The sequence below is a fragment of the Rhinatrema bivittatum genome, chromosome 8 (assembly GCF_901001135.1).
Source record: "Rhinatrema bivittatum chromosome 8, aRhiBiv1.1, whole genome shotgun sequence".
Taxonomy (NCBI): Eukaryota; Metazoa; Chordata; class Amphibia; order Gymnophiona; family Rhinatrematidae; genus Rhinatrema; species Rhinatrema bivittatum.
This window is the reverse complement of record NC_042622.1, coordinates 151,923,728-151,935,791: the sequence shown is the minus strand read 5'-3', so window position 1 is coordinate 151,935,791 and position 12,064 is coordinate 151,923,728.

The following is a 12,064-nucleotide window of genomic DNA, read 5'->3' as shown; positions in this document are numbered from 1 at the left end:
TAAAAGATCAAAATGGCGACCAGTAAAGATTTTGTTTGAGAACAAACAAATGTTGGGACAAGGGAGAAAACTGAATCAGGGTTGAGCTGGTCCGAAAGGAAATAGTATAAGTGACTGCACATGGGACAGAGAACGAGCAAGGAAGCTCAGAATTGGAAATTAGCCGTGGGCTGAAATTTACAACGATAAGTACGTTTAATAGAGAGAACATTCATGGAACAAGGAATATAAAATTGGGGGACTATGCATAAAGATTTTGAAGAGTGGGAATAGTGATTTAAATGTGTCGGGGTTAATAGCTAGAGGTCCCACAGGGCCAGGGTCGGTATAGGAGGGGTAATAAACTTATCCTTAGAAGAAGGGTCAATACCGGAAATACTGAAAGGGGCAATCATAAAACCAATTATAAAGAAAAAAAAATAGTGAACCCTTCATCCTGAGCAATTACAGACCAGTTTCAAATTTACCATTAATTGCCAAAACTAATAGAAAAAACAGTCAAAAACAACTAACTGAACATTTAGATAACAATAATATACTATACCCCTTGCAGCATGGCTTTCGTAAACATTACATTTCAGAAACATTACTGCTCTCACTGACAGACAACATCCTGAGAGGTTTTGAAAGTGGAAAACATTACATTCTTGTGCTGCTTGACCTGTCATCAGCTTTTGACACAGTAAATCATGATATACTTTTAAAAAGACTAGAAGAAATAGGACTACATCGCAACACAATTGCCTGGTTCAGATCATATTTAAGTAACAGATTTTTTCAAGTACAGACTAAACGTAATGTCAGAGAAAATAAACCTACAAACAGGAGTACCACAAGAATCAGCCCTGTCAGCGACGCTCTTTAACATTTACCTGCTCCCTTTGTGCCATCTGCTGGCAGGCCTGGGAATTATACATTACATATATGCTGATGACATACAACTAATTCTACCCATCGACGACACAATTGAAAAAACATTAAACCTAGCTAACATGTACCTAGACATTATCAAACAACTACTAAACCAAATGGAGCTAGTTATTAATATTGAAAAAACTGAATTCCAACATTTAGAACGAAAAAATATTGAGATTATTCAAACTCCAATTATACTTAAAAATAATCAGAAAGTAGACTTAGCCGAGAAGGTACGAAACCTCGGTGTAATAATTGATACAGAACTCAGCCTTAAACAACACATTTCTCTGAAAGTAAAAGAAGGCTATGCTAAACTTATGGTTCTCAGGAAACTAAAACCTTTACTAACACCAACAAACTTTTGAACAGTTCTACAGGCACTGATATTTGCAAGCACCAACTACTGCAATGCTCTCTTTTAGATTACCATATACAACTATAGGACTGCTCCAAATACTACAAAACTCAGCCACAAGAATACTTACAGGTAAAAGGAAGAGACCACATTACTGAAACACTAGCAGAATTACACTGGCTACCCATAGAACATAGAGTACAATACAAAACACTATGGGGTAGATTTTAAAAAATAGCGCGATCGCGTACTTTTGTTCGCGCACCAGGCACAAACAAAAGTACGCTGGATTTTATAAGATACACGCGTAGCCGCGTGTATCTTATAAAATCCGGGATCGGCGCATGCAAGGCTGCCGATTTTGGGCAGCCTGTGCGCGCCGAGCCGCACAGCCTGCTTCCGTTCCCTCCGAGGCCGCTCCGAAATCGGACCGGCCTCGGAGGGAACTTTCTTTCTCCCTCTCCTCACCTTCCCTTCCCTTCCCCTCCCCTACCTAACCCCCCCCCCCAGCCGTATCTAAACCCCCCCCCCCCTACCTTTATCCATGGATTTACGCCTACCGGAGGCAGACGTAAATCCGCGCGTGCCAGCGGGCTGCTGGCGCGCCAAGACCCAACCTGGGGGCTGTTCCGGAGGGCGCGGCCTTGCCCCCGGAATGCCCCCAGGCCGGCACCACGCCCCCGATACGCCCCTTTTTAAAAGCCCCGGGACTTACGCGCGTGCCGGGGCTCTGCACGCGCCGGCGGCCTATGCAAAATAGGTGCGCTGGCGCGCGAGGGCCCTGCTCACGTAAATCCGGCCGGAGTTACGCGGGCAGGGCATTTAAAATCCACCCGTATGCACAATACATAAATTAATTCAAGACGAAAAAGCAGAGTGGCTGAACACAGCACTGCGTGTACATGTCCCACACAGAGAAATCTTAGATCGGCTAACAAAGCCCTTCTAACCGTCCCTTCTGTTAGGACAGCAAGACTGACCCAAGTTAGAGAACGGGCATTATCCTTAGCAAAACCTATACTATGGAACACCATGCTCCTTGAGATCAGATTACACAGAAATTTCAAACTCTTTAAAAAAAAGTTTAAAAACCTGGCTCTTCAAACAAGCATTCTACAAAGAGAACAGAGAATAGGAGAGAGCAGGCAGCAGAACATCAACACACAGCACACAGTTCAATATGTATTACCCAATACATTTTTTACATTACTATATGTGCCTAACTGTAAACCGTTGTGATGGCATATTACTTAACGACGGTATAGAAAAGATTTTAAATAAATAAAATAAATAAATAAATAATAGGAGATAAGATCTGTAAAGATATACATTGTTATGACGTCCTGCAAGGTTAAGATTGTCTCTATAGAGACTGGATAGCTTTTTGGGGGGTTTGATAGAAGGACTAGTGAGAGTGTGTGGCAGTTTATGAATGTGGAATGAGTATGAAAGGGGAGATGATGTGGTGTGTAGGTGGAATGCAGAAAAAGATTGGGAGAGACTGTGTGTGGATATTTTAAGATAATGAGTGGGGAATAATGCTTTATTATTAGATACTGTGTCATTGATAATGCTAAGTAATAAATGGTGAAACAGAAGAAGTAGGCTATAAGCCCATATGGTTTTAATTGAGGATCAGAGAGGGGGTAGGAAAGGGGGGGGAGGGAGGTTTGTATGTGGCATGCATGAGGTGTGACTGAGGATGCTTTGGAGTTGGTTCTGCGGGAAGGGGGTGGTGGGCCAGGATTGGATGGAGGGGATAAAAAAAGAAAAACCCGGGAATATGTTTACCGGGGATCGGTTGTTGGACCGAACATTTCTATGCACCACTTGGATTGTACGCTGTTTTTCTGTATTGCATATGCTATTGTTATCCCATGTCTGCATAACGTCTTCCGGTTAATATAAATTATTTTGATAAAACAGCGAATTATAACAATAAAGATACTAATTTAAATAAGTAGGAGAATAATTGAAAGGAACATTTATTGTGACTGTGTTCCTGAAAGGTAATTCAGGTGTTTTGAAGTTTATTGACTGGTGTAAGGATTGGGTTGTGTTTTAGTTCTCAATAAGTGAGCACCATATAAGCAGCTGGGTGTTTAGTCCAGAGGTAGACAATTGTTTTCAAATAGTACAGAACCTCAGTGAAATTAATGCAGAGGTCTCAAGACTACATAGAGTATGCCCAGCATTCTACTAATTCTAGGAGCATTCAGGATAGTCCCGTGTCCCAGGATACAATCCTTAAGAGTCCCATGAAATTTTAGTGCCTTATTATTTTGTTAGGAGGGGAGAAGGCAGTGGTGGCTTCTTCTCTGATATCCTCATAATATTTGCACGTCCTGTGCCTGATGTCGCAGGAGCCACTTGTCTGGAACACAGCATCCCAGTTTCTTACATGTTATACACATTGAACAACAATATGATTATTTGTCATAGCACTATTACAAAGATAAACTTACTTGTGGGTCAGCCACCAAGGCTCCCCAGTATAGCCTTCTCCAGGGGAGTGAGGGGCAACCTATCTGAGGCAGAGAGAAGGAGATTAGCAGTCTACTTCTTCTTGGCCTCTCAGCACAGCAACCTCCATCTGGCCTTCAGATTTTCCACCTCCCTGCTGTGCCTATGCACATAAAACTATGCAATAAAGTACGCTCAGCCTAGCGCACAGGTTTACACGCGGTTGGATGCGCATTTTGGACCCGCTAGACTAGCACCCGATGCAATATGGAAATTAGCGCATCCAAAACACACGCTCAAACAACTGCGTGGCCGACAGGGCTCATCACATGTAAATTCCATGTAGATGAGGCTATTAGCTATTACCCTCGATGCAGAAAATTACTGGGCACCCAATGTGCACTTTTTAACGTGGCAAATTTAACTCCAGCCCCGGAGCTGGCAGTAAATCAATCTACAAGTCAAGGGCTCAAGAAAAATTTAAAAAATAGTGTCCTGTGTGCTTCCTACCTTTATTTTTAAATACCTACTACTTGCGGTGTTTAAGAATAAAGGTATAATGTAAGGGCTTGATGAAAAAAATATTCAGGATGCTTAATATACATGCACAATAGCGATGCTCCAGGCCAATTTAGCCCCTTGCTATTGTGCGTGTATATTTGGCATCCAGAAGTGGGATAAAACGGGAGCTCGTATTGAGCACCTATTGCAGTTGTGGGTTCACAGCCGCATCTCCTGGGCACCTGATGATTCGAGCACTAGGGACACATAGCTCTTCCCTAGCAGCAGCTCATTAAAATATAGCATCAGGCACCCAGGAGAGGTGGTTGTGTGCACGTTAGGAAAATGCATCTTACTGCATCCAGTACACCCTCATTTTGCCTTATGAGACAGACCACCATGACACTCTTTGAGTTGCTAAAATTAGCTTTTCTGAAACCCCACCCCTTTTCTACCATCATGCCAAGCTCGGAGAGAGAGAAGGCATCTAGCCATAAAATTTGTATAATGAGAAACCAGCTGGACAATAGTGTCACACTTAACCAGATAATAGTTATCCATTTGGACACGGAAATTGGCAAGACATTTAATTTAAAATCCTATTTGGTACAAATACTTGACAGTCATATAAAATAGTATTTCTCTGTATAAAAACCACATTTGCTAATACTGTGTCCTTACTTTGGTAAGAAAACTAGGTCTCTACTTAACATTTAATAGCTATGCAAAAGCAAGCCAAGGTGAGAACTATCAGGGATGTGATCCAGAACTTTCTTGTATAGAGGCACGAGTGGGAACAGATGCAAGACCATGGCCTTGATGCAGAAGATAGGTTTCACTAGTGAAGAACTGCATGCATATTGTTTGAACATGTAAAAGCACTTGTCACACTTCAGTAGTCTTGTCACAATCCTCCTTTGAATAGCAAGAGATGGATTTCCAGGTGAGTGGGATTTAATTGAAGGCTAATCCTAAAAGCTCTGATTAGACAAAGGGAGTAAACAGTCAGCAGTGAATAATAGCTGACAGGTTACAACTGAAATTCCACTCTCTCCCACCTGAGGTGACATTTATGAAGTAGAGGTGCACTTGCTGAAAGGTAAGTAATTTTCAGTCTGTGTGTCTTTCTCTAATATATGCAAGTCTTTCTCTATTATACAGTCCATGAACACAGTTTTAAGTGGGTCATGCAGATGAATGCTATAACAGATATGGATGTAAATGCTGCAGCTTTGTTTTGTATTCTACAGCAGTGTCTAAATGCAGCACACCATTCAGAGCTGCCTGGGCTGTAAATTCAGCAAAGATTGATAGCTGTAAGGAAATCCTTTACTACCTGCATATGATAACAGCCATTTATCCCTGTGGAAGCAAAGTATTCCTACCTGTTGGCCATCACAACAAAGAAAGCACAGTTTTTTTCCTCACTCCTTTACAAACAGCATGAATATGTAAAACTGTCTTAATTGGTAAATCCTTTAATATATGTGCATGTGATTTGAAATCTGCACAGGGAGTTGGTTGTTTTCAGGGGAACACTATCTGTGAATAATCACTTGAAATGGCAGCCGTGGCCTTGATTTCTTTTGTGGTTCTGGGAACTTTTGAGGACTATGGGCCAGATTTTCAAAAGGTTATGCGCGTCAGGTCTATTTTAAAAAGGTCCGGGGACACGCGTAAAGCCCCGGGACGGGTGTAAGTCCTGGGATTTGCAAAAAGGGGTGGGGAGGGGGCGGGGTGTGGGCGGTCTGGGGCAGGGGCGGGGTCAGAGGCTCCAGGCACAGCAGCCATTTGCCGCTGTGCTTGGGATCGGCGTGTGCAACTTACTTCAGCCCCAGGGTAGCGCACGCATATGTACGCCCATGCGCAACCTTTTAAAATCTACCCCAATGTGTGCATAATCAGCTAAAATAGAGCAAGTTAACATAACAAAGGGTTTGATCATAAATAGTTGTACTGAGGCCAGTATTCAGTAGGCCATTTAGTAGACAAGTTATCTGGTTAAGGTTAACTGAATAACTTTCCCATATATTCAGCTCGATAAACATCCTGCTGAATATATTTGATTAAAGTTATCCGGCTATATGTAGCTGCATAACTTAAAAACCTAAACAGCTATATTAAACATAGCCATTTCTGTTTTTAAGTTATCTGGCCTTGTGTGGCTGGATAACTTGCCACTTAGCCGGATATCTTCAAAAGGTATCCGGGTAAGTAGCGCTTTTGCCTAAAAAAAGGGGCCAATGGCCCGATTTTTGGTTTCTCCCACCTAATATACAAGTTGCCCTTTCAGGCCTTGTATCCCCCACCCCACATGTTTAAATATAGTGAAGCTGTTGTGCACGCCCCCAACAAATCCCTTGTTCAGACCGAAACTGGTGGACCAGGCCCTTCCTCCCCTTCCCCCCTCAGCAAGTTACCACCCCAACACCAACACCCCCCCCCCCCCCCCCCCCCCAATCCTTTCCCCGCTTTCCTTGGTCAAAAAATCTCTGCCAAGAGCAGGGTCAGTAAGTTAGCCGAATAAGTCTTATCTGGCTAACTTACAAAGTCGGATAGCTTTAAATATTAAAGATACCTGATAATGATGTCATAGTCAAACACTGAGTGAGTAATATTGAAGAATAATAGTTGAGTAATTGATATGCATCCCCAAAAATAAAAACACATGATGATTGCTAACAGTTTAGAATGTGTTTTATTAACAAAAATTTATAAAATGTTTAAATATAATCCCTCCTACATAGCAATGATTAACTGCTCATCCTATAGCTCAACTATTCCCACCCACATCCCACATCCCATAACCCATAGTCCCACTGCCACTACAGATAACCCCCAACCTCAGCATTAATGGTGCCAAAATGACCCCAGTGGTCTGCCTGGTTGCTACTGCTCCATTTGTCACATCAGGAGCTTGATATCGCTTTTCAGCTCTCTTACCTCCCTGGCGATGGCAGTACTGGTTTCTCTATCATGACCTAACTCCCTCATCAGGGAGATGTTGCTCTTTGTAACTGGGGTGAGGAGCTCCAGCAGTCTTTCAAGGCTTAGAGGTTGACTGGAGCATTGCAGCGGCATCAAAGTCTGAGATCACTATAGCCATATTAGTGGCAGACAGTTCTGTGTCCGCGCAAGATACTCCCCCTTCCTCCTCCCCTTCCTCTTACTTACCTACTTATTTATTTATTTAATATACAGACATTCGATCGAGATATCACATCGGTTTACATATAACTAAACATATAAGGCAAGATCTGCTTATTTTTACATTGTAACATGGTAACTTGGGAAATAAGATATAGGATGCGATCTAGTAGAGTCTTAGGGAGGTTAATTGGGGGGGGGGTTCATGACATAGGGCATTAATATGCGGCTAGGGGGGGAGGGGGGATGGTAAGGCAGGGCGAGGGGAGTAGGGCAGAGAGTGGCAGCGGTAGTGGGTTTCGTTTTCAGGGGAGGGATGAATCCGGGGGGTGGCTAAGTATCTGGTGGGAAGGCTTTTCTGAAGAGCCAGGTTTTGAGATGTTTTTTGAATACTTGAGTGGAAGGTTCATTTCTGAGTGGAGGTGGGAGGGAGTTCCAGAGTGTGGGGCCAGCCACGGATATGGCTCGTTTGCGGGTTGATGTGAGGTGTGCTGTTTTGGAGTCTGGAACGGCTAGGAGGCCGGTGTCTGAGGACCTGAGGTTTCTTTGTGTGGAATATGGGAGTATGGCATTGTTTAACCAATTCATCTCGTTGTTGTTTATTTTTTTGTGGATGAGGGTGAGAGTTTTGTATTGAATTCTTTGGTTGATGGGAAGCCAGTGAAGTTCTTTTAGTGTGGGTGTGATGTGGTTGCATTTTTTTATGTTGTTGTGGACCTGGCGGCGGCGTTTTGTAGTAACTGGAGAGGTCTGATGGTGGCTTTGGGGAGGCCAAGAAGTATTGTGTTGCAGTAGTCGATTTTTGAGATTATTGTTTGTAGGACCGTTCTAAAGTCTTGAGCGTGAAGAAGGGGGTTTGAGCTTTTTTAGTGTTTGCAGTTTGAAGAATCCATCTTTAATCATGTTGGAGATGTGGTGCTTGAAGTCGAGTTCTTTGTCAATAGTCACTCCCAGATTTTTCGTAGATGGTGTAAGTTGCACCCCTATGTTTTTTTTGGGGGTGTTGATTTTGAGGGGGGCCAAGGGGTGATCATTTGAAATATGTAGGAATTCGGTCTTGTTTCGGTTGAGGCAGAGAGATAGTTGTGATAGCAGAAGCGTCATTTTTGAGCTGATATGGTTCCATCTGTCTAGGGTGCATTCTATGGTTTCACTTATGGGGAGTAGAATTTGTATGTCATCTGCGTATACAAAATACGTGAGGTGTGATTCTGATAGGAATTTGCAAAGTGGAAGGAGGTATATGTTGAATAGGGTGGAGGATAGGGAGGATCCTTGTGGGACACCGTGTGTAATTGGTATTTGGGAGGATTTCGATGTGTTTATCTTTACATTGTAGGATCTGTTTGTGAGATATGATTCGAACCATTTGATTGTAGTGTCTCGTAATCCGATTTCTTTGAGTCTGGTGAGGAGTGTTCTGTGGTTGATGGTGTCGAAGGCGACGGATATGATTCCTCCTCCTCCTCTTTATTGCCCTCCTCCATCTCCTCCTCCATCATGGCATTGCCCCTCTCTTTTTGACAGCTGACAGATGCAGCTGGATGATGGATAAAATTGACCAAGAGATGATTGAGTGTAGGGAGTTTACAACCCTCTCACATAAACGAAGACAATACTCACTGCATCAGTGACCCTGTCCTTCATTGAAGCTGAACATTGGGCCAACACCTGTTATCTAAGTCCTTCCCAGGTCTATTGGAATACTAGCAGCTTTATAACATACATTAGCTGGCAGGTAGTTTTCATTTTATCAAAGGTAATGCCCCCAGTGCATTGCCACATGCCTGACACTAGTTACTGTGCATTTATTAGTTGCCTAGAGCCAATAAAAGGTCACAGAGATTGCTGTTACCAACAGTATCTGATGCTACTTACTCTTTACTACAGCTTGTAGGACAAAGGTAGCATTCATTCACAGAACGATATAGTTATAAAGAAATTGTAACATGTTAGGAGATTAAGGTGCTATAAAATTTATAATAGCGCTCTCAACTACAGAACCTATTTTTTGAACAGCAACTATAAGAAACTTTGCTCTGTGTGCATCATAGTGCCAGCAGCAAGGAGGGGAAGAGAGAGATTGTAATTGAAGGATGATTACAGCAAGTGGTGACAGTTTGACCTGTATGTTCCATTCATAGTGCTAGCCACATAAGGCTTGTGTACAAGCTACATAAAGCTAAAACACCATTTAGGGTTTCCACAAGCCTTCTGTCTTCCATTACATTATACGGTAAAGTGCATGCCACTGTGGATAGTAAAGAAAGAGTAATAAAAGGCTTTACGTGTTGTTGGGAGGGGCACCCATGTTCCCTGAAAGGTGCTCCTGGCTGTTAGAGCTGGCTGGAGATTAAGGGCTGTCACAGCTCAGTAGGCTGCTTGAAGGGAGGATGCCAGCAGCCACAGGAGCATTCTCTCTGGCTCCCATGACAAAGGAAAGGAGCGGCAGCTGTGGGAGCCTTTTCTCTGGCTCCTGCGGAACAAAGATAAGGGCCAGCAGGCGTGGGGCGGCCTTCCCTGCCTCCTGCGATCCCATTCGTCCCTTGGCGAGGCGGAGCTTGGAGGAGCGCTGCTGCTGCTGCTGCCACCATCCGATTCAGCCACGGCAAATAAAAGAAGGCTCCCTGCCGCCGATCACGAGGCTGGCACAGGGAGCAGGAAAGGCAGCAGGGAGGATTGGAAAAGGTTTTGGCAGGGTCTGTGGGCACCTGACAATTAAGTCACCACTGCGACCCTTAAAAGGGCCAGATCACAGCGGCAGCAGTGCAGGCAAACAAAAATAAATAAATTAACAAAAATGAAAGCAAGAAAATAAAGACAAAAATAAAGTATGGGGAAGAGCATGCAAGTCCGCCCCCTCCCCCCCAAGCCATCCTGAAGGTGCGGGTATGCACTGGGGTTTGTCAGAAGAACATGCACATCAAGGGGACTTGGGTAAGAGAGAAAGGGAAGTCTTGGGAGAAAGCTGCCAGTGCTGCGCCGGGGAAAACATTTAAATTGAACAAATGGGCCAGTTGGGAGGTGGGGTGCCCAGTACTATCCCCTACCACCTGTGTCAGGGTGACTGGGCACTTTAACATGTTCAGGTAATGCCCTTATGCCATGGCTCCAGTTTCTACAAGAATCCATGCCACGGTTTACCTGAACGTTCACTTTCTATCTCCTGTAGCAAACCCAAAAGCCTGATGGCTATGTGACAAGGGTGACCTGGACCTCAATAGATCTTAATAGACCAGTCCCAGCAGTCTGGGCTCGTTCCACCTTAACACAGGGCATTCAGGGTACATGATGTCTCCTCTGAGCAGGCTCAGAAGTGTAGGCTCAGAGGAAAGTAAGACAGGCCCGGGGAGAAGGAGAAGGCAGCTCCTTAAACATAACTCACCTACTGAAAGGGTTTTGTTGAAGTACTGCAAGATAAGCAGTTTTGGAATTACATTTGCTGTGTGAAGAATAAAGTTGTGCAAGAAGAGAAAACTGGAGTCTAGACTGTGATTCTGTCCTCCAGCCAGCCATAGACCACTACGAGTTACGTGCATAACTCCAAAAGGAATGAAACAAAGGCACATCTCTAGTTTGGAGAAGGCAAAAGCACTGTTAGTGTTCACCAGCTCTGCCAGACTCCAGAGGAATCTTGGTGGAGCCAGCTTGCACCAAAGCGGGGACAGCCACAGGAACTTGTGTTACTGTGTGACTGAATGGACCGAAATTAGAAAAATGGGAAAAAAGTGAGTTTAATTTCCAGTGACTTCTGTGCCCTGTGCCAGAGTAAGGAGACAAAATAATCAATTGTTCTATTTCCCCTGTTATTATTAGGGAGAAGAGGAGAGGTTGTGAAATGGAGTGAGTGCTGTTCCCCGGCCTAAGGTATCATTTAAAACAGGATATTTTTGATTATTTGTTTATTTTCTATAGCTAGTGAACCAGTATTAACAAGCCATTGGACACCCCATTAGGGTATACCTAGCTGTGTAAAGATTCTCAGTGCCAGGAAGTAGGCTTTAATATTGATTTTGTGCAGTCAGGTAGTAGGTACCCCTGGAAGCAAGGATGCTGATGAAGAGAAGATAAATGTCCGGTGCATCTGGACTTGACACCCCAAGCACGTCCACTGCATCCAGAATCATCACCCAGGAGACATCTACTGCATGAGAGCTTTGTCAAGCAAAGGACTGGAGATACGTGTGGCACACTCACAACTGAGAATCACACAATAGGTCTAGCCAGACTGGGTATATGTTGTTGAGCAAAATAGTAAAACAAAGACTGAGAGACAACCAACTGAAACACACAGAGGGAAATAAAAGAATACTTACCTTAAAGGGACTCTCTTGTTGTGTTTGGCAACTTGCAGGGACAGCTCTTCCGGCCGGCTGCTGCTCTCCCCAATGCGGCTGGACGCTGCCAGCCTCTCTCATGGCAGGAGGCCATCAAATGTGGCCAGCTCCTGCCTCTTCGTGCGTCCCTTAGGGACACACACTCACAATGTCAGGACTCTTAAAGGGACCCTGGCAGAAAAGTCCCCACAGCCCCTACTGATGACATCGTCCTCTTCACCCTTTATAAGGGCAGCTACCCCGACGCACTCTGCCTCAGCAGCAGGTCCTCTTACATCCTGTAGTGCTTGTGGCTTTCAGCCTGCTCCAGCCTTATCCATCCCTCTTCCTCTGCCTCAGACAT